The sequence below is a fragment of the Carettochelys insculpta genome, chromosome 20 (genome assembly GCF_033958435.1).
Source record: "Carettochelys insculpta isolate YL-2023 chromosome 20, ASM3395843v1, whole genome shotgun sequence".
Classification (NCBI taxonomy): Eukaryota; Metazoa; Chordata; order Testudines; family Carettochelyidae; genus Carettochelys; species Carettochelys insculpta.
Genome location: NC_134156.1, coordinates 17,801,545 through 17,821,704, shown reverse-complemented (window position 1 = coordinate 17,821,704; position 20,160 = coordinate 17,801,545).

Below are 20,160 nucleotides of genomic sequence, written 5' to 3'. Positions count from 1 at the left end.
TCTGCAATATGCCAAACAAAAACCTTGATTCCATGATTTTGAAGATCAGCACCACACCCAGACCCACCCAAAGTGCCTTTTACTAGTTCAATACCAGGCTCACACAAAGCCCTGGGTCCAAACACTTGATCAATCCATTTTAATCTCAGGTTTATTGTTGCATAGAGAATACAAACGAAAAACCCAAACTGAATTGTTTTTCATTTCTGACAGTAAAATGGGTCCCGATTCTGCAGTGTGTTCCCATGTATCACTGCAGGGTCATTTGCAAGATCAGGGGAACATCAATAAGAAAGCTCTTATTTTAAAAGACAAATATTATTTAAAATGCTGGATCTAAGTCATTCTTACAGAGAGATGGCATATGGATTCATATATAAATATATGTATGTACATTTACTGCTTTAAACTCTGTATCAAAGGCTCTGGAACAGAAAATATATATACCTCCTTTGAAAACAAAGGATTGTTTCTCCCTCCCCTCCACCCCCGAGGCTTAAACTGTTCGGTCTCTCACTGACTAATACCTTATTAATTTATTTTTCCCTAGGAAAAGGTTGCTTGTGTCATAAAACATTTAAACCTTTCACAAACAACTATGGCCTTGTTAGCTCATCTCTGTTGGCAAATATAGATCCTAGCATTCCACCAACCCTGCCCTCCCTCCACCACCAACCTCGAAAGTTATTGTGGTGCATTTGGAAAAGGTATTTTAATAAAGAAATCTTTGAACTTAACTGCATCCTTGGATGTTTTTCTTGTCAGCAAATCCCAAAGGGGTGTGTGGAAGAGGTGTTATTAACGGGTAACGTGTTTGGGGGTGTCAATGCACACAGCATGACAGAACATAGGGGGAAAGCATGGACTCTGCCAAAACTCTGTCAGCTGTGGCAATGAGGCAGATGAATCTCAGACAAGTGTGTGCACACCAGCCATGCTGCATCCTTTTAAGGCCCAATGCAAAGTTGCCTCACAGTCACATGAATGTGGTTCAAAACCACTTCAGTTTAAAGGCCCTCCAGAAATCTATCCTATAGCCCTGGCCATAGCTTACAGAACCAGTGGATTCTTGGCGATTTCCTAAGACCCCTAGAGGACCATGGACATGGCCCACTTAGGATTTTGGGGCTCTGTGCAGTACTATTAAACTCGTGCCCCTGTGCGTGATGGCAGGGCGGGGTGGGGGCGAGGGCAATTTTTTAGATATGTGTTGCTAAAGATTATAAAATCACACTAATACAATATTTTAAAATAATTTTTAAACTAATATCATGTAGAGTAACACAGTAAATTCATAAACTGACAGTATGTACCTGGGGTTGGCAAATGCCTGTTAAATGGCTTCCTTATCATTTGAATGGCTCTTTCGCAGATTCTGTGTTCTGCTCATAGCTCTGGCAGGTTTCCCCACTTCTAAGTTAACTAAATCCTCTCTGGAGGAAGCTATGAAGCCACAGAACAGGGATAGGAAGCAGTGGGTGGGGAGACATTATGAGCCAGTGGTGACCCAAATTTTCAGTTGTCTTACACAGCTGTATATTCTGCGCATGGGAGAGGATGGCTGTGACCATAGAGCAGCAAGAAGATGACTAGCATCTGGTCTGTGCCCATACTGGTGTGAAGCATTTCAGACTGAAACCATTTAGGCTGAACCAGTTCTTTATATTGCTGATAGATTCATCTGCGCCAGTGGTTCTTAAACTTTTTGAGACCGTGGGACACCAAACAAGAATTTTTTTTAATGCAAAACACCTATGAAAACTCTCTTCAAAAAAATTGTCTGACCAAAATAAAAAAAAAACCAAAACACCAAACAGCAACACATACAGCAAAACCAAAATAAAGTGATGTGATCAGGTATTGTAGCAACGAAGAAGTAACATTGTATCTCATTTTAAAAACAGAAAATATAGACCATCAGTGAATGATATCAAAAAGTGTCAGATGCTCATGGCACACCTGCAAGTTGATCTACTCCCTCCAATTCTTGGAACATGTTGGAGGGTAGCTGGACCCTTTTAAATAAAACAAGTTCAGCCATTCTCTCTCCCCTCCATGCCAGTATAGTTGCTCCCACTTTGTCCTTCTAAAAGGGAAGAGCAGCACCTGGAACAATAAGGATCAGGGGGAATCAGAGTTTTGGGAAGATCCTTAAGGAGGTAGTAACAGCTATAGGCTGAACTGGCAAGGCCAGGGCGTTTGCTGGATGATCTTGAGCTGGAGCCAAGGACTGAAAAGAGCGGACAGCGAGGACAGGGGGATTTACCTGCTGATGTTTCAATGCTGGAAGGCTTAGGGCTCTGTCTACCTGTGGGCCTGTCTGAGATGAATGGTAAACAGAACAGGCAGTGTGATGACTGCTTCCTTAGTGAGGATGAACTCGCAGGAGCGCTCTGGTGATGAGGTTTGCCTGCTGGGAAGAGCGAGGTTGTGCTCCAGCAGGCAAGGCTGGGGTGGCTGCCTGGCAGAAGCAGAATCTATATGTGGTGGAAGATGCTGGGGTGAGGTATGAACTAGGCTGATGGGCTGTATCTCGTGGGATTTGAAGTTGTACATGCACGGGGGGCGGCGACCAGTGGACAATGTTTTGGAACTCTTGTTGTAGCATATTGGCACTGTGTATTGTAATGCTGCCTTCCTTTACAGCTGGTTTACTGATCTGAGAGAGCCTGTCCTGGAGCCCCTTGACGCCTGAGGGAGGAAGAGGGTGGTAACTCCAGTAAGGTGCCCAGAGGCAAGGAAGAACTCAAGGAGGAAAGTAAATCCTTCATGTGAAGTGGTTTGAGCACTTTCGTGTGGGGAAGTGAACAAGTGTGTCACAGACATCCATAGGTGCTAGATCTAGAGGGGCTGAGGGGCCTGTCAGATCCCCCACCCCGACTTGAAATGACTTCTGTTATATCCAGGGTTTATAGTTTGGTTCAATGGCTCTCAGCACTGCCCCTACACGCTTTGTTCCTGTGCCCTTGCTAACATGTTGCGCAGCCTGTCAGTAAATTTCTCTACTGCAGACAAAGCTAATGTACCTACCCACTAAACAAGGAACAGTCATCTATGATGACTTCAGTTTCCTCTTCTACAGACTATGGCTTCAGATGCCAAGAAAGCCTCATTTGTTAACCTGCTAAACTGAACACTTGGGAATGCTTCTTGTGCCTGTTGTTGAAACAATGCCCATTTCCAATTAAGACTCAAAACAATGAGCCGTTACAAATCGGTTGTGGTTGGGTTCTTTGGATTTCTATACTCTTTCCAAGTCTCTGTCTCAGCATGTGTAAAAGCAAGTGTAGTGCAAGTATATGCATCTTTAAAAAAGCATGAGAAGGGAGCACTCCAGTTTCTCTCACCCATCACACCCTCTTTACTGCAGTAAGAGAGACTGGAAGATGCCATTTTGCATTAAACAGGCTGGAGATGTTTCATGAGGCTTACACAAATGTGTATGATGCAACAGGTTAAATCACTTCATCTCACAGATCCTACGTGTGTAATTCCCACTAGTGAGAGCTTGTACTGATGATAGTGTCTCAGACACCAATTTTATATCAGATGGCGTATTTTCATGCCTGCAGCACAATTTTGCTTGACTTCCAACTCTGAGCCTCACATGCAGAAAAACATACTACCAACAGCAGACAGGCCAAACAAAAAATTAAGACAGTTGCAGGAGATGTGTGTCCAAAAACTACTGGCCCTGTTCTTGCATCCTGTAGAAATCTTTAGCCAATCTGTCGAGAAAGATCAGAGCTTTTTCTCTGCCCTAGAATGACATGACAGTATTGTTCTCCATGAGGCTCCAGTGAAAGAGTAAATAGCAAGGAAACCTAGATCCCCTTCATTTAAAGCATGCTTGAATTGTCATCATTAAAGCACAGATGCTGATTCTTCAAAATGTGGAAAGAGCACATGGCCAGCTTCTTGTTCTAAGTTAGAGAAGTCAGAAGCCAAGGAGCCTCCATGGGAAAAGCAGTGGAGGGGAAGAACGCTGCCAGGAGGAAATTAATAATAATTTCAAAAGACAATGTTGCAACTTTCAGAAGCTTGATTCCTGAAATCAATCAACACAGCACAGATGGAGGGGCAGGAACTGTCAGCCATGGCTGAGGATTGAGCCTGCAACATTTTCTCACTCTTTATCCTTATTCTGTAGGGCCTAATAGAGTTTGAAGGAATGACTTGTAAAGGAACTTTAGTTTTCTTCAGTTTGGGGATACTTACAAAGAGTCAGTGAAATCAAGCTTTGCCCTCCCCTTTGTGTGAATTTAAGGGCTGTTTTCATCAGCATTGTGATCTGCCCCTTTCAGATGTAAGGACACTGTGGGGAATTCCTCCAGCACGGGGAGTACAGGTGGCATTCTAGGGCAGGGCTTGGGCAGAGGTTGGAAGAGGCCTGAGATGTGGCCAGGGCAGTCTTATACCCTTGCTACTCTGAATTCCTTCAAAGCTCTGTTGCTCCTCTGGTTACAGCGGCCTCTGCAAGCTGATGAAGTGAGATGTCTGGAGCATCCACTACTTTTGTTTCCAGGACAGCTGCAGTAATTTCCTCTGCCTTGCTCTCCAATGTACATTTTTCAAGCCCATGGTTTATAGAGGCTGTGAGCTGAGCTTTGCCTTATCAAGAAAGATCCCCCGGGGGGGCCATTTGAAAAACAAATGAGAATATGGATCTCAGTTTTACCAGCTTGTGACTTTATCAGTACAGCTCATGATGGTTGTTGGTTTTCTACAGCTCCAGCTCTGTAGTCAAGTGAAGAGGAGATTCACTTTTTGTTAAATGACAGCTGAAAGTACCTCCCAGTTTTACAGCTAACAGCCTGAAAACATGACCCAGGTACATGCCAACAGCCCAGAAACCAGATGCCAAATGAAAGCTACTCAAAACTTCTTTAAAACATATTCCTGGTTGTGGGGGGTATTTTTGTTGTGGTTGGTTTGGTTTGTTTTTTTCCTTTTTTTTGGCGGGGGGCGGGGTTTCTCTGCTTATGGTTTGTTTTTCTGCAGCTGGACTCCTGACTCTTGAATTCCTGGGGTTGATATGGTTGTAATTTCTTAGGCTTCATTACATAAAACACATCTCATAGAGCTGGAAGAGACCTTGGGAGGTCATCAACTCCAGTCCCCTGCCCTCTTGGCAGGACCAAACACCATCCCCCTTTTTTTTTTTTTTTTTTTTTTTTAAATACTCTGTTTGCCCAGATCCCCAAATGGCCCCCTGGGGGGCTGAGTTCACAACCCTGGGTTTAGCAGGCCACTACTCAAACCACTGAGCTATTTAAGTGAAACTGCTACTGGAATGAATGACACTTACTGTATCTCTTCAGCTATTTAGCAACGATACAGCTGTATCACTGACAGGATGCACATAGTGATATTTTTCTAAAGAATGAATTAAAAATAATCCTGTGACTTGGATAAATCCTTCACCTGTGGGGTGAGAGGGTATTTTTCTCTCTGCATTCATCCAGTGTGGGCCTCTCTGACACTTCCAATTGAAGGAGCTGGTTTTTGTACAGTAAAATGTTTCATATCCAGCAGCCCCGGGACCAGGAGGTTGCTGGGTATTCAGCTACTCTGGATAATAGAACAATGCATAACACTAAAGAAAAATAAAATTAGATCATAAGAGAAAACGTATGCACAGTACTTTACCAACATCAGTAGTCTTGTACACTGTAAACTTGTACTGTACATGCTGTAATTATGTGTATTTACTTTCCCTATACTGCACTTATGGAAAATGAAACTAAAATGTGCTTATGGTTAAAATGCTGGTTATTGTATTTGAGAGTTCTGGATAACAGAATGCCAAATATAAAAGAGTTACTGTATTAGGGAGCCCTGGGAACTGGACTACACTCATTGCACAGTGGGTAATCATTTTGGTGATAAAGTGGATTTCTTTTTTGAGCTTTAAAGGTCCATTTTATTTGCTCTTTTTCCTTGCTCAGTCACAGCCCGGTAGCTGCAAGAGAAAGAGGAACCTGCTAAACCTCTAGCTTGCAAAGCACCTGGCAATCCTGTTAAGCTGCGGAGTGTGCTGAATTCCTTTCTGTTCTTCTTCAGCCTTATAACTCCCTTCTGCCACCTGGTTGGGAAGCTGGTAGCCTGTAACTGAGAGGGATCCTGGAATAGGCACCCCAAGCAGTCACTGGCTTTGCGGGAACTCAAGTCCAGCCCTGTATTCAAATAACAGACAATTACTCCTGCTGCGTGTTCCAAACTGAACCCTCATTAAAGGCCTGATGTCTCTTCCTTGAGAATCAATTGGTGTTCTATCATTGGCTTAAATGGAACCAAGTGTGGGTGCTACGTGAGGTCCAGGAAACATTCAGCTGCATTAGGATTTTTCCTGGAATTTCTTGGCATGGCAACCTACCTGGCTTGTGCTAAACTTTCCAAGAGAAATTGCAAAATTCAGATGGCCCAGGAGAAATGTACTGCTCTTCCCTTTCCTAAGTGCTTAATGCTGTTTCCCTTATTGTTTTTGAGATTGCCAACTGTGCCTTGTGGTGTTTAGCAGTCTCATCCGCTGCTGGTGCTGCTGTAGCCTTACTGATTTTTTTCTAGTTTTTTGCAGATTTGAATACTCTACCTTATTGCGTGTGATACGAAGTCACTGTTCATTAAAGGGCCATTTGTCTCTACGTGGAGAAAGTTTGTGTAAAGAGAAGAGAGTGAGCTCCAAGTTGTGAACTCACCTACCTCTTCTCCCCACACGGCATGGGGGGTTTCCTTCCTGCAATAGGGGACTCTGTAAGCCACACAAGGCTCTGAGCTGGTTTCCCCATCTGTGAAATGAAGCCAATACGCTTCTATCCACTATGGAAGTTGTGAACCTTAAGCGATGGCAGCGTTTTCAAAAACAATTTTTGAACTTTGGGTACTGCACCTGGGACACGAAGGACCTAATCTGGGAAGTCTCTGAGCATACACCACACCAGACAGAGTCAACGGGCACTGTGGTTGCTCAGGAGCTGTGGAAATCATGCCCTTCAGTGTCTCAAATTGAGATCTTAAAAACAGCTGTGAAAATCAGAGGCCAATATTGAATATTTTGCCTATAAGGAATATTTGCCTTGGTGAAACGCACTTCCCTGTATCTGAGGCTGCTGCTACAGTACCACTGCACTGTCGGAGGTGCCATGGTAATGAGGCAATTGGAAGCAGGCTAGTGAGGCACTGACATGCACATTCAGTGGCTAATTAACATAATGATGGCCGCGCAAACAGACTTGGAATTGCAGATTGACAGTGAGGATGGGGGCAGCTTTGAAATAAGCACCCACTTCAACATTCCCTTACTCCGATCTAGTTCTGGGGGAGTAAGGGAATGCCAAAGTGGGGCTTATTTTGAAGCTGCCTCCATCTACACTGTCAATCTGCAATTCCAAGTCTGTTCACGTGGCCGTCGTTATGCTAATGAGGTGCTGAATGTGCATGTCAGCGCCTCATTAGCCTGCTTCCAATTGCCTCATTACCATGGCACCTCCAATGGGACAATGGTAGCATAGCAGCAGCCTAAGTCTCTGTTCCAAAAGGAGACTCAACCCCATGCTCAGTGGCTTGCTTAACCTGTTCTCTTGTCTAGCTGTTACTGTTCTTCTTCTTCACACAGTCTGTCCTGAAGGACTGGACGTACTTCAAGGATGAGCTGGGTGGGGTGAGGAGGCAGAGCAGGAGAGACTGAAACCAGCATGCTCTTCTCCCTTGTAACTGTTAATGCTCCAATATCAATATTTTCTTATTTCTGTTCTGTGCAACTGTTGTGAAAACCAGTTACTGATCCATTGTCTATTTCATTTTGGAACTAAGCTGATGGGACCCCAGAAAGCACCTATTAGTTTGCTGGAAAGAAGAATGTTAGTTTATCACTTTTTTATTCTTTTACTGCTTTTTTATTGCTCTTTCAGTGCAATGTTTCTTGAAGTAGTTTATTAAGTAGCAGAATTCAAGAGTTCCTGGTTCCTTTAAAGAGGCTCCTGGCTGGGAAGGGGGATATGCTGTGTGTAAGGGATTTTCGTTGTGGACACGTGCATAGCTAGTATTCCGTACAGGATATCTGTTATCTAACTGTTATGGTGAACACAACACTTGTCTGTATAAACACAAGTTGACATATCTGATGAAGGCTTTTTCCTTTAAAAAGAAAAGGCTTTGGGTGACTTTTTTATACTGTAGCAGGATGTGCTTTGGCTCCTGTCTTCTTGCTCTGCAGAAATGGCACAGACTCCACTAATGGGGTATTCACGGTGCCACTTATTTGAGCTCCCTCCAGCAATGCCGCTGAAGTCCCTTTGCAGCCCTCTCTTTACAATCTCCTCTGTGTTTTCAGCAGGCCAGCCAACAGCTCCTGGCAAGTTGGGGTAGGGATGCTGGCTTGGCGCTCTCAGAAGGGGCAAGTTCTCAGCAGAATGGGCGGGGCGAGGGCAGCCTCCTAGTGCCATCTGGAGCATGCCGCTCAGGGCTCTACAATGTGCCGTGCAGAGCTCCAGTGGCAATTTAAAGGTCCAGGGCTCAGGTTGTTGCCACTGCTGCAGGAGCCCTGGGCCTCTTTGACTTACTGGGCCCCGGGGCTGTTGCACTTTGCCCCTCCCTGTCAGTGGGCCTGATTTCTCCTCAAGACCAGTGGTCTCCCTTCACTAAGGCCTTTAGGAGCCTGGTTTCAACTACCGCCATTCCTCCCTCTCCCATCTACTTCCTTCCTGTCTCTCTCTGTCCTTCTGGGCTGATGGGTTGATTAACTCATCAGGCTCCCAGTCTGATTAGCTAATTATTACTAATTACCCAGTCAACTTTCTCCAACTAACCTTGGAGAGTGGTCATTCCCTCCCTTCTGTCACACGTGCCCGTGACATCTAGGGTGTGAATGCACTTCTCTCCTAATAACAAAACAGATTAAACCAGGTCCCTGTGCAAACACAGATTAGAAGTTTGTAATGCAAAGGGGTCAGCTCTCTTTGGATACGAAGGAATTTTGGATTACCAAATTTCAGATGCCTGAGTTTCCCTTTCTCTGTTGTACCTTGTTCATATGATTATACGGTTTGAACCTCTCTAATCTGGCACCCCCAAGACCTGACTGGTGCTGGATGAGAGAATTTGCTGGACTACAGGAGGTCAATATTGCCTAGCACAGTGGTAACCCAATCTGGGGTCCTGGGATCCACGAATGTATTGCAAGGGGCCCGTGAAAAAAAATGAAAATGAAAAATAGAATTGACTTTGATCGGGGTCCATGAACTGTTGTGGGCGGGTGATTGGGGTGACCACACTAGTGAAAAGGTTAGGAAGCATTGATCTAGCAGTGTTGCCAACATTTCCACTGCTTCCCGGGCTCTTAGAAGACATTGAAGGGTAAACTAGAGCTGAATACCAGCACAGAACACTGAGAGACAGGACTCGTGGCTTCATGGGATGATGGGAAAGCTGGCCACGTCCATAAGTAGTTGTTCAGCTAACTGAAATCATGCCAGATTACAGATGTTGCCAGATGACAGATGTTGCCAGATGAGAGAGTTCCACATTAGAGAGGTTCAACCTGTACTGGAAAATGACTAGCACCATTTTGAAATTTGACTAATGTCAGTATAAGAGCTACTTAAAGTTAGACCGTTTTCATACTCACAAGTGGCCTAACAGTATGTCTCTGCAGTGCGCCACAGTGATGGTGGTACAAACTATTTTGGTGTCTCTCCCACAAACAAAGTTGAACTTCTCACTACTGTGGACTTCTGGGCATGTGTGAGACCAATGGACTCATTCAATGCATGTGAGTTGAATTCAGCTTCTTTTGTTATCCTCCACCACCGTGCTGTGTCACCACCTGACTGGAGTTTCCCATGTAAAAGCACCCGGCCTCTCCTGGGTTATTCTAGTGTTAATCCAGTGCTGACCTCTGGTGGCCAAAGAATTTACAGGTCATTTCCTACATCTTTGAAAACGAGGTGGAATGCTCTGCAAATCCTGCACTTCCCATTGTCTGTGGAGTTTTCTTCACACAAATATTGCAGGAGTTGTCCCCTAATTTCTGTACCTAATAATAGTCCAATTTTTATGCATTTGCTTCACTACCTTCAGAGCTAGGCCCCCCAGCCAGCAGCCATCACTCTCTGCAGCTCAGCCAACGGTGAGCTCTGGCACCTCCTTCAGTACAAATAAAGCACTCGTGGGAGGCTGCAGGCTCTGGGTGGGTGGGAAGCCTGGATAGCACGTGGGGACAAGAGTAAGGGTGGGTGGGGATCCTGCAGGGGTCAGGGGCAATGGGGGGTGATAAACATATGAGCTAGGGGCATGAGGGTTGGGCACCTAAATAAAATTTCCTCAGAGCATCTTTTTCCCTAAGGCCAGCTCTGAGGAGAAACCCCATCATGTACTTTTTGTCCATGTTCTTAGGGTAACTTCTGCTCTGTCCCTGGCAGGTTCTTATGCTGTGATCCATCACCTCGCTTTGCTGTGTTACAACCCCTCGGCTTGCATGGAAATGGAGGGTAATTCAGGAGAAAAACTGTCTACAAGTATTGTAAAGGAAAGTATAGGTACAAAAAAGGAACAAGTGGAGGTGGAGGGAATGTCAAGTGGTAAAATAAGTCAAGACAGTTAAATAGGAATCAAACTATTGGATGTCCAATCTCAGCAGTGTAAACATAAAGATACAAGCCACTTTATTATTTGGAATTTCAAGGCCCTAAGGAACAGACTGGTTGAAGAAGAAAGGGCTTTGCTTTAACAGTTATCTGGAACATAATGAGCTGCCAGTTTTGTCTAAATTAAAGACCCAAAAAAGAATGACTTTTATTGTCTATTTGTTATTTGAAGCTCACCAGGCTGCAATCAGAGGGAGCTCATAGAGAATAACCCAGACAGTCTAGCTGTCTTCAGAATGTGGCTTTCATTAACAGTTAAACAGAAATCTGAACGTGTATGTGTAGAGGCAGTGTGTTTTCTCCTCATACACAGAACTGTTGCATAGGAAGGTTGAGAGAGCGCTCCCAATGGAGGACAAAAACCCATCCTGAGTTAGAATGACTGACTGCAGAATTATATAGTTCCTCTGTCTTCACTTTCCCCATATACAGGCTCCACCTGGGTCTCTAGCAGGCTGATGTGCTCCAGCTGACTGCTATCTGCACCCAGGAGTCTTTGCCTAATAATCCAGGGTTCTCCAGCTAGGGGCTTTCTGCTTCAACCCCTGCCTGAACTATCTCAGGGCCCCAGATGTGGGCATGGCTAGTCAGAAGCAGCTGTGCAGGACTGGAGTTGCACAATCTAGTAAAGTAAGTAGGTGAGTCCTGTCTGTCTCTTCAGTCTTAAGAAAGAAATACTTTAATCTCCTGTGACACTAAAGCAGCCAACTTGCTGCTGTTTGCACTCTCCTGCCAACACCGCATCCCTGGCCAGTGCCACCAAGAGCTGTTGCAGGCCCCAGGATGAGGTGGGAAGGGAACCCAGCTTTGCACCCCAGAAGGAGTGGAGCCAGTGGTGGAAGGGACAGGGCCTTGGGTATTCAGCATGGCTGTGCTGCCGGCCCTTCCAGCTGCATGCAGCTGGAACTGAGCTGCCGTGGCAATTCAAAGGGGCCCAGAGGCAACTGTCCCCTTCCCCTCCCACCATTGCTGGGCCTGGTTGAAGAAATTAAAACTTGACTTGCAACAAAAGGAAAGTCTCTCTCAGTCACTGACATGTCAGCATGACAGTCTCCTTCTTAAATGAGCTATCTGTTCAAGGCCTGGGTGGCAGCAAACCTGCACATGAGGGGTGAAGTGTAAGCATGGGACATTTTCTTCATTAGCTGAAATTGTGCCCTGTCCCACTCGCCATATTCTCTGGGGAGAAGGGGTTATGCAGGCCATGACGCAGCCAGCAGCCCCAGCCACAGGAACCCAGCCAGAGAACTTCCCTGAAAAGTCACGCGTCCTCCATTTATGCAAAAATGTCCAGCTGTGCGCCTGTTCCACCTCTTCCCACCCTTGCTCCTCTGTTTCGTGCCCCTATGGATGAGACAGATCTGGTACAGGAACTTGAACTGTATTCACTAATAATGGAGCCAAGGAGATGAACAGGGAAGTGGCAGCATTTGCAGATGATAGAAAGATGCTCAAGTACTAAGACCAAAGCAGATTGTGAAGCGCTACAAAGGGATCTCACAAACCGGGGTGGCTGGGCAACAAAATGGCAGGTAAAATTGAACATTGAGAAGTGCAAAGTAATGTTCATCGGAGAAGATAATCCCGGCTATATACAACGGTGGGTTCTGAATTAGCAGTTACCACACCAGAAAGGGATCTTGGAGTTGCCATGGGTGATTCTTGGAAAGCTTCTATTCCTTGTGCTGCAGCAGTCCCAAAGGCTATGGGTACGTTAGGGACTATTGGGAAAGAGATCGAAAATAAAACAGCAAATCCCATATAAATCCATGGAATGCCAGAACCCAGCATATTCTATCTGATTTTGGGTGACATATATCAAAGAGCAGACAGTGGACCTGGAAAAGATTCAGAGAAGGGCAGGTGCTTGTTAATAGGCTCCCAAGAATTGTTCAAATAATTTTATCGATGAACAGGAAAAAAATACAAACTCACTGCTGGTAACATGGGTGACAAAATACAAGCAGAATGGGGAGTAAGTCTGAGGCCAGGGCAGTGACATTGTGTGATCTGGATCCCTTGGGAAGCTAGAAGCATGCAAAGGACAGGTTTTCACGGAGCCATATGCAAGGCCCTACCTTAGCCCCAAAGCATGCAGGCCACACCTCCTGGAACGGCAAACTCTAGGCAGATAAAACAACAAGAGGTCCTGTGGCACCTTATAGACTAACGGATAGTTTGGAGCAAAAGCTTTCATGGGCAAAGACCCGCTTCGTCAGATGCATGAGTCGGGTGTTCCAGAGGAGGGTTTAAAGAGCGAGTCTCAGTCAAGGGGAGGGCCAGAGTTGACAACGTCTGCTCAGTCAGGGAGGATGTGGCTTATTATCAGCAGTTAATGTGGAGTTGTGAACATCAAGAGAGGACAAATCAGGTCAGTTCACTTCAGTGGGGGAGGATGTGGCCCATTATCAGTCGCTAATGTGGAGGTGTGAACATCAAGAATGGAGAAACTGCTTTTGTAATTGGCCAACCGCTCCCAGTCTCTGTTCAATGCTTGGTTGATGGCGTCAAATTTGCAAATGAATTGCAGCTCTGCAATTTCTCTTTGGAATTTGTTTATGAAGATTTTTGGTGCAGGATGGCTACTTTTAAATCTGTTAGAGTGTCCAGGGAGGTTGAAGTGTTCTCCTACAGGTTTTTGTATGTTTCCGTGCCTGATGTGAGCATCCCTGAGACTTGGATTGGATACTGCAGCCAAGCACGGGCCAAATTTTAAAAAGAGATTGGAGATGGGGCAGCAAAGAAAAATGCCTTCTTGTGAGGAGCCCAATCTGTCTAGCTGTTACAAAAGAAGGCTGAGAGGTGACCGAAGTGCTCTAATTGTCCCTTCTGGCATTCTACTAATTAATGAAAAACTGAGTGTGGCATAGGGAGTAGCCTCTGGGGCATTCCCTTTCAGTCAGCTTATGCAGCAGACTTGGCTGTCGTGAAGGGGATGATGCAGGGGAAGCCACTCATATATCCAAAGAGGCTGACCAGGGTCAGGACACCAGACTTATAAGGGAGGGGTGGGTGTGGCAGTGACATCACAAAGGCCTGTTGTGGGACTTCAGCCTATTGGAGGATAGTGGTGGAGAGGTGGTGACCTCATAGACAGACTCTGACATCAGCCAGGCAGGACAGAGGTGCAAGCCAGGGACAACTTCAGAGACTCCCGTGGTTCTGAAGCAGCAAGTCTCCTTCTCAAGGTCTCTCCTTGGGGACTGAGGGAGGATTAAGATGAATGCACATGAGCATGAGGAGGAACCTTGTCAGTTGCCTCCTTCCCTACCACTGATTTTGGAGGCCCTGTTTAGAAGGTAAGAGCCTCAGAGAGGTTTAGAATCTGTTCAGTCTGATGCACCTGGTACCAGCTGAATTGTGGGCACAGAAATCACACATTTAAGGTGATTTAATTTCCTACCCAGGACTTTGTTCTGTAGAATCACTGGAGACATTGGGCGTTTGTCATTTTAGGAATCCCTTGTCCTCCTTCTTGCCCTCTGCTTCTCGTTCTTTTCCATACCTCCTTGCCTCCATCAAGGAGAAAGAGGAGGGGAGTTGTGTCACTGTGGGAGGCCCTCACAAAGCTGTGGAGCTGGAAGAGTGCTCAGACAGAGACTGATTCCCCTGGGTGAATCCTCTTGGACTTCTGCTGAGATCTCAGCCTCCCAGACTTCAAGTGTCTTGATGCTGATTGGCCAAGCAGGTGGCCATTGAGGGGGAAGACTCAAGTGCTTTTGTTCCCTTTTAAGGCCAAACGAGTCACAAACCATTGTGTAGTTGATTGATGGTGCTGCTTTTCTGCAGCTATGGTCTTTGTGCAGTTCCTGATCCTCTCTAGTGGGCCAGTTCTTCTAAAATGCTTGCTGAATAATGACTATGGTCTGGCGCTCAGGGGCGAGCACTTTATTGTGATCCATCAATGCGTGCCAAGGGAGTGGTTAGGGACAAGACACCGGTCTTGCAGAAGAGGGCTGGGTGTGGCAGTGACATCACAAAGGCCCGTTTCAGGACTTCAGCCTCTTGGGGAAAGGTGACGAGGAGGTGGTGGGGTGACCATCTGTCCTGTTTTTGGCAGGACAGTCCTGTAGCTCAGGCACCAAAAAGGCATCACACCTTATTTTTAAAAGGAGCCAATTGCCCTGTATTTGGCCCCTTGCTGGCATGCAGGCTCAGCTGCTGGCCAGAGAGCACATGGAGTCACACCAGAGGGAGTTAGCAGGGGGCCCTGCCGTGGCATTGGTCTGAAGGGGCACAGGCTGGGGTAGCTGCCTCCTCCTTCCTGGCTGCCCGAGGAGCAAGGAAGCCAGCTGGGAATCCACCCCCGTGGCTCTGGCAGGAAAGCGAGAGGGTCCCAGGCACTGCACAGCACTGGCCTGTGGGGACAGGGTGCTCCAGCTGCTTTCTGTGGCTCTGCACCACCAGGCAGCCCCGTGAGCTGCTCAGGGCTTGGGGAGACCAGTGCCCAGGCCAATATGGAGCGAGGGCCTGGGGGGTCCCAAGGTGGCCCTTGAGGGGCACGGCTGGAGCCAGGACACTTGGGGCCCTGCACGTGCCCTGCTGGGGCCAGAGCTTTTCCTGCCGGGGCAGCTGCAGGATGCAACATGCCCCCCCCGCCCCGTCCCTTGCATGGGCAGCCCTGGCCCTGCCTGGGCACAGCGCCCTGCTGAGTTACCAGGCTCCTGGAGGCCAGCAGGAAGCGCCTGGACCCCAAAGACCACGGGCTGCGTGGTGGAGCAGTGCAGGCAGAAGCAGCAGAGCTCCAGGCAATGCCGATGAGGCTGAAGTGAGGCACAGGACCTGTGGGCACTCAGTGCCATCCAGGATGTGGCCAGTCTGTAAAGGTACCACTGTCCCCCACTCCACCATGGGACCACTCCTCCTGGGCAGGACAGCACTGCCGCAAGCTTCCCAGGAGCAGTGATGCACACCCATGGGCTCTGGGCACCCTGCAGAGCCCGCCCTGGTGCATGCAGCCAGTGCCCCTTCCCTGTCCGGGGTCCCTCAGCTTCTCCCAGCCCCCAGGGAGCAGCTGCCCACAGCCTCTCCCTGCACGGCAGCCCCCTGCCTCCCCCTCCCTGGTATCCACATCTCCATGGCTCAGGCTGGTTGGACAGAGGGGACTGGGGCAGGGGCAGAGGATCAGTCAGGGCAGCCCAGTTCCAAGGGTGGATCATCAGGGATGGGGCTCTGCCCCACTGACCGTACCTGTTACCCTGGGCAGGATGGAGCCTGCCTAAAGCCCCTATCACCACTAGGTCTGGCACCCTGTGTGGGGGTGCAGTCAGCTGCTCATGCTCCGACCTGGCCCAGGAGGCAGCTGCTGGTAATTCCTAGGTCAGTCCCTGGCTCCTGACCCTGGGGGTTTGCTCCTCAGCAGGTCAGGCTCAGCCTGGGACCCGAACCTGGGTTCCCAGGTCTCACCACCACCCTGGGGAGCTGGGGCCCTCACTGCACGCTGGTGCCACTGCTGCTTCCTTCCTGGCTGTCCAAGGCGTGGGGCAGCTGGGGAGGTCCACCAGGGTGGCAGCCCTTGGCAGCTGCAGCCGGGGAGCCACTTCCATCACCCTTTCTTCCTGTCCTGCATTTGAGAAAGGGAGCTATGGTCACCCTATGTGCACAGAGAGACCCTGACATCAGCCAAGCAGGACAGAGGTGCAAGGCGGGGCAACCTCAGAGACATTCCCACCCACCTTTGTGGGAGGCCATCCCAAACAGGTGGGGCTGGAATGGCTCTGAGACTGATCCCCCACCTCTGACGGTGACCTGGGCCATCCTTCGGGATGTCTGGTGAGACCTCTCGGCCTCCCACTTAGAGTCTGGATGCTGACTGGCTTTTGACAGGGCAAAGTTTTCTCAACTTGCCAGCTGTGACCCGTGGCTGTCTCTTCCTCTGCAGGCTCTGCATAAGGACATGTCTGACCTCAGGGGTGCCATGCAGGGGAACTTGCTGGCAGAATCCTCAGACGCAGACTCCAATACTTCCTGGAGGTGAGCATGGTCTGGAGGGACAGGGGGCAGTTTTACCTTTGCGCTGGGGAGAACTGGAAAGAAGAGACTGGAAATGCATTTTTCAGTCTGTCCACCTAGCCTGTACCCCAGTGGGCCATCCTTAGTCAGGACAGTGCTACGTTGAGCCCTTCCTCCTTCAGGGACTGGGGAAGAAGATGGAACTTCAGGTCAGGGCCTCGGCTGACTTTAGCCTCAAATTGCCCCACCCCTGCCCAACCTTCTCATTCCCACTATGAGGTCCACAAGCAGGTGCTGACAGAAGAGTTGCTATCTCATTAGAGAACCAAGTGGGCCTGAAGGGCATCATCTCTTATTTCCTACTGGCACTGAGATTCAGGAGAAAAGGAAGAATTCTCCTCATAGTCACTCCCTTCCTGTGATCAAAGGGTTTTCAAGCTATCAAGGGGTAAGGAGCCTGTCTCCATCCTAATGAGTGGTCATGAATCAGGAGTTCAGAAAAGATGAGACAAGCCCAGACACTGAACATTATCTGAACATTATCCTAGTCTAGATAGAAAAAGACAAATTGTGACAATGCCCTTCTCAAGCATCATGATCAATGAATCAGCTATTCCACCCCATGCATGTCTCAGTCCTGGGGAGAGGGGTGAGCTTATCTGCACAGCATGTGCAACATCTATTAATCCTGATCTTCCTCCTTCCCCACATCTGTCAACTTCTGCATCAGATCCAGAGTGTTCTAGGAGAGAGCCCAGGCTGTAAGGAGCTGCAGAGCCCCATTTTAATTCACCATCCCCAGCTCCCTGAGTTTGACAGAAGTGACTTGTGATCCTGGCTTCCTGATGCCAGGTGTAGGCAGGCTACCTCAACGGGCTGTAGAAACTGTAGCTGCAGTCCTTGAGCACCTTCTTGTCCTGCTGGAGCAGCTGAGGGTGCAAGTCCTGATGGAGAGCCCTGTGTAGATCCCTTTGCTGTCCCCTTGGGGGCAGAAGTAGCTGAGGGACTAGCTGTAGCTCCTCACCCCGATGTCTCCAGAGAGGGTCTTCAGGGACAAAGGAGGTGACAGTAGAATCCTGATGGAGCCCCCTCTCCTTCTGTTCCGTTAGAACTCAGTACAGTTCTCCAAACTAGGAGCTTGGTGGCTTTGCTGCGGGTATCCACCAGTGACCCAGCCTGGCTCCCCACCAGCAGAACCCACCAGTACCAATGGGAGGTGAGAGTCAAGGAAGGAAAGAATCAAGCTCCAGGGCTGGAATTCTGAGAAGGGTTTAGCACACACAGCCGGGGCCAGATTTTCAAATGTGCACAGTGGGAACTGAGCTTTTTAGACGATCAGGCATTGTCATAATGGGAGCTGTCATAATGGGTGCCCTTGAGATTTGACTGTGGTTGTGGGCAGCATTCCCTATAAGCTGTGTGCTTGTGTGGCCTCTCTGGAGAGATTCAGATGCCACCCAGCTGACTAGCAGGGCACTCCCAACGCACTTTGTTTCTCCTGGTGGTGCACATTCCCACAAGCCTTGGTGCACATAAAATTATTCTGCACATGAATAGAAAAAACTAGATGGAACATTGGTTGTGGGCAGTAGCAGTTTAAAATTTGGATTCCAGATCTTTAGAAAATTTAGCCCCTGTGTCTGGATGTCAGAGATCTTTGAGAAGCAGAAGTGGTACATGAGAAGAGTTAGGAATAAGGCAGCTTGAGTACCAAGATCACTAGGACTTGTTCCTCACTACAGGAAGACAGTATGGTCAGCATGAGGTACACCCCCAATCTTTAGAACCTGGCCGACCTCCAAAAGTTTAAAACCTTGCATACCCTTGTTAAAGTTATGTAGACTCGGCCTTAGGAAACTGAGGGGATCCTACTATTGTAATGGAAACCCAGGTGCACATCAGGGTTAGTCAAATAACAGGCTATGCTGACACATTTTTACAGCCTTTTTTAATTGTGTTTTTCTCTCAGTTGAAGCTGATTTTTTTCCTAATGCCTTTATTTTCTTTTTACTGTTATGGAATAATTCATATAATCCTACACGTCTGTCTTGCGCTCTAGATGGCTGTGCAAAGCAGACTTCATTAGTGGTCCCTACAAGGGAAAAGAGTATAATTTATGCTTTTTAATTATAGATTTCCAGGATTATGGTATATTTTTTCAACTCACCAACATTAACAGTATAATACTAGGCTTAACTAAATTGCTGCCTTTTTCGCCTTTAGAAGTACATCAAGCTTTAACGCTTATTATCTATGACACATTAATTAGCAGGCTGACTGTAGATGAGAAAGGTCATGTCTATATTTTCCCCTTCCACTATATAAACCATGGGTTTGACTGGGTTCTCACTTACAACAATGTGAAACCCTGGGACCGATGTGACAGGGTTGGTCTGTCCCCTTCAGGGTGGTAGGGCCTGTTATAATCTATCTAAATTAACACCTGGGCTAAAGGCATTAACTTAACCAAATCACTTGACATAGTGTTAAACAAGATTTGGGATGAGGCACACAGTGATCTGAGCCTGTGCCGTTCCATGGCAAACATGGGGTTAAAAGTCATTTAAACCTTTTATTAAAGATTAAAAAAAGAAGGGAAAAGTAAAACATCTTAAATGCGAAGTATTAAAGAATGTTTTCACTTTCAACGCTGCCCCTATTCCCTTTTTCTTTAGCTGACGAAATTTGTTAGACTGGAAAAAAAACAAACCCTTTGACAGTCTCTTAGGCTGTGTCTAACCTTGCAATCCTCTTTTGAAAGAGATATGCAAATGAGGGAAACGGAAACTGCAAATGAGGTGCAGATTTGCATATCTGGCACTTCACTTGCATATTCTTATTTCGAAATAGCTTCTTTCGAAAGAAGAAAACCAGTGCAGACGCTGCTCTTTCGAAAGCAAACCCCATCTTCGAAAGAATCCTTCTTCCCATAAAAAAGGGAAGAAGGAAAGAGCAGCGTCTACACTGGTTTTCTTCTTTCGAAAGAAGCTATTTCGAAATAAGAATCTGCAACTTAGGTGCCAGATAGGCAAACCTGCTATGCATTTGCATTGTCGATTTCCCTCATTCGCATACCTCTTTTGAAAAAGGAATGCAAGTGTAGACACAGCCTTAGGGAACATCAAAGACGGTAATAAACAGAGGTGATGGGTGCAGGGATTCTCGGGAAGGCACCAGCCACATGTCCCTGCCCTGCCCCTGCTCTGCCCATGACCCTCCTCTAACACACCCCTGCTCTGCCCTGCCAGCTTCTTCCCAGCGCTGTGCTGCTTCCGATGTCTGCAGGGCCGTCCCCTCCCTGGCACGGTGCAGCCTATGAGTACCATGAGCTAGGAAACTTGCACTCTATCAGGCTGTGAGGTCCCTGCACTCACCGGAAGTGGTGCAACACTGACAGTGAGTATGGAGGGCAGCGGGTGGCAATGCCGGGGTGCATGTGTCCCCTGTGGACCTCCCATGCCTCTCCTCTGTTAACAACTGTCCTTTTGGGGAAATGAGAAGCTAGTTGAGATGGGCTAGCACTACTGTTGGAAATATCCAACCCCATTTCACGCTAGTGGGTGTT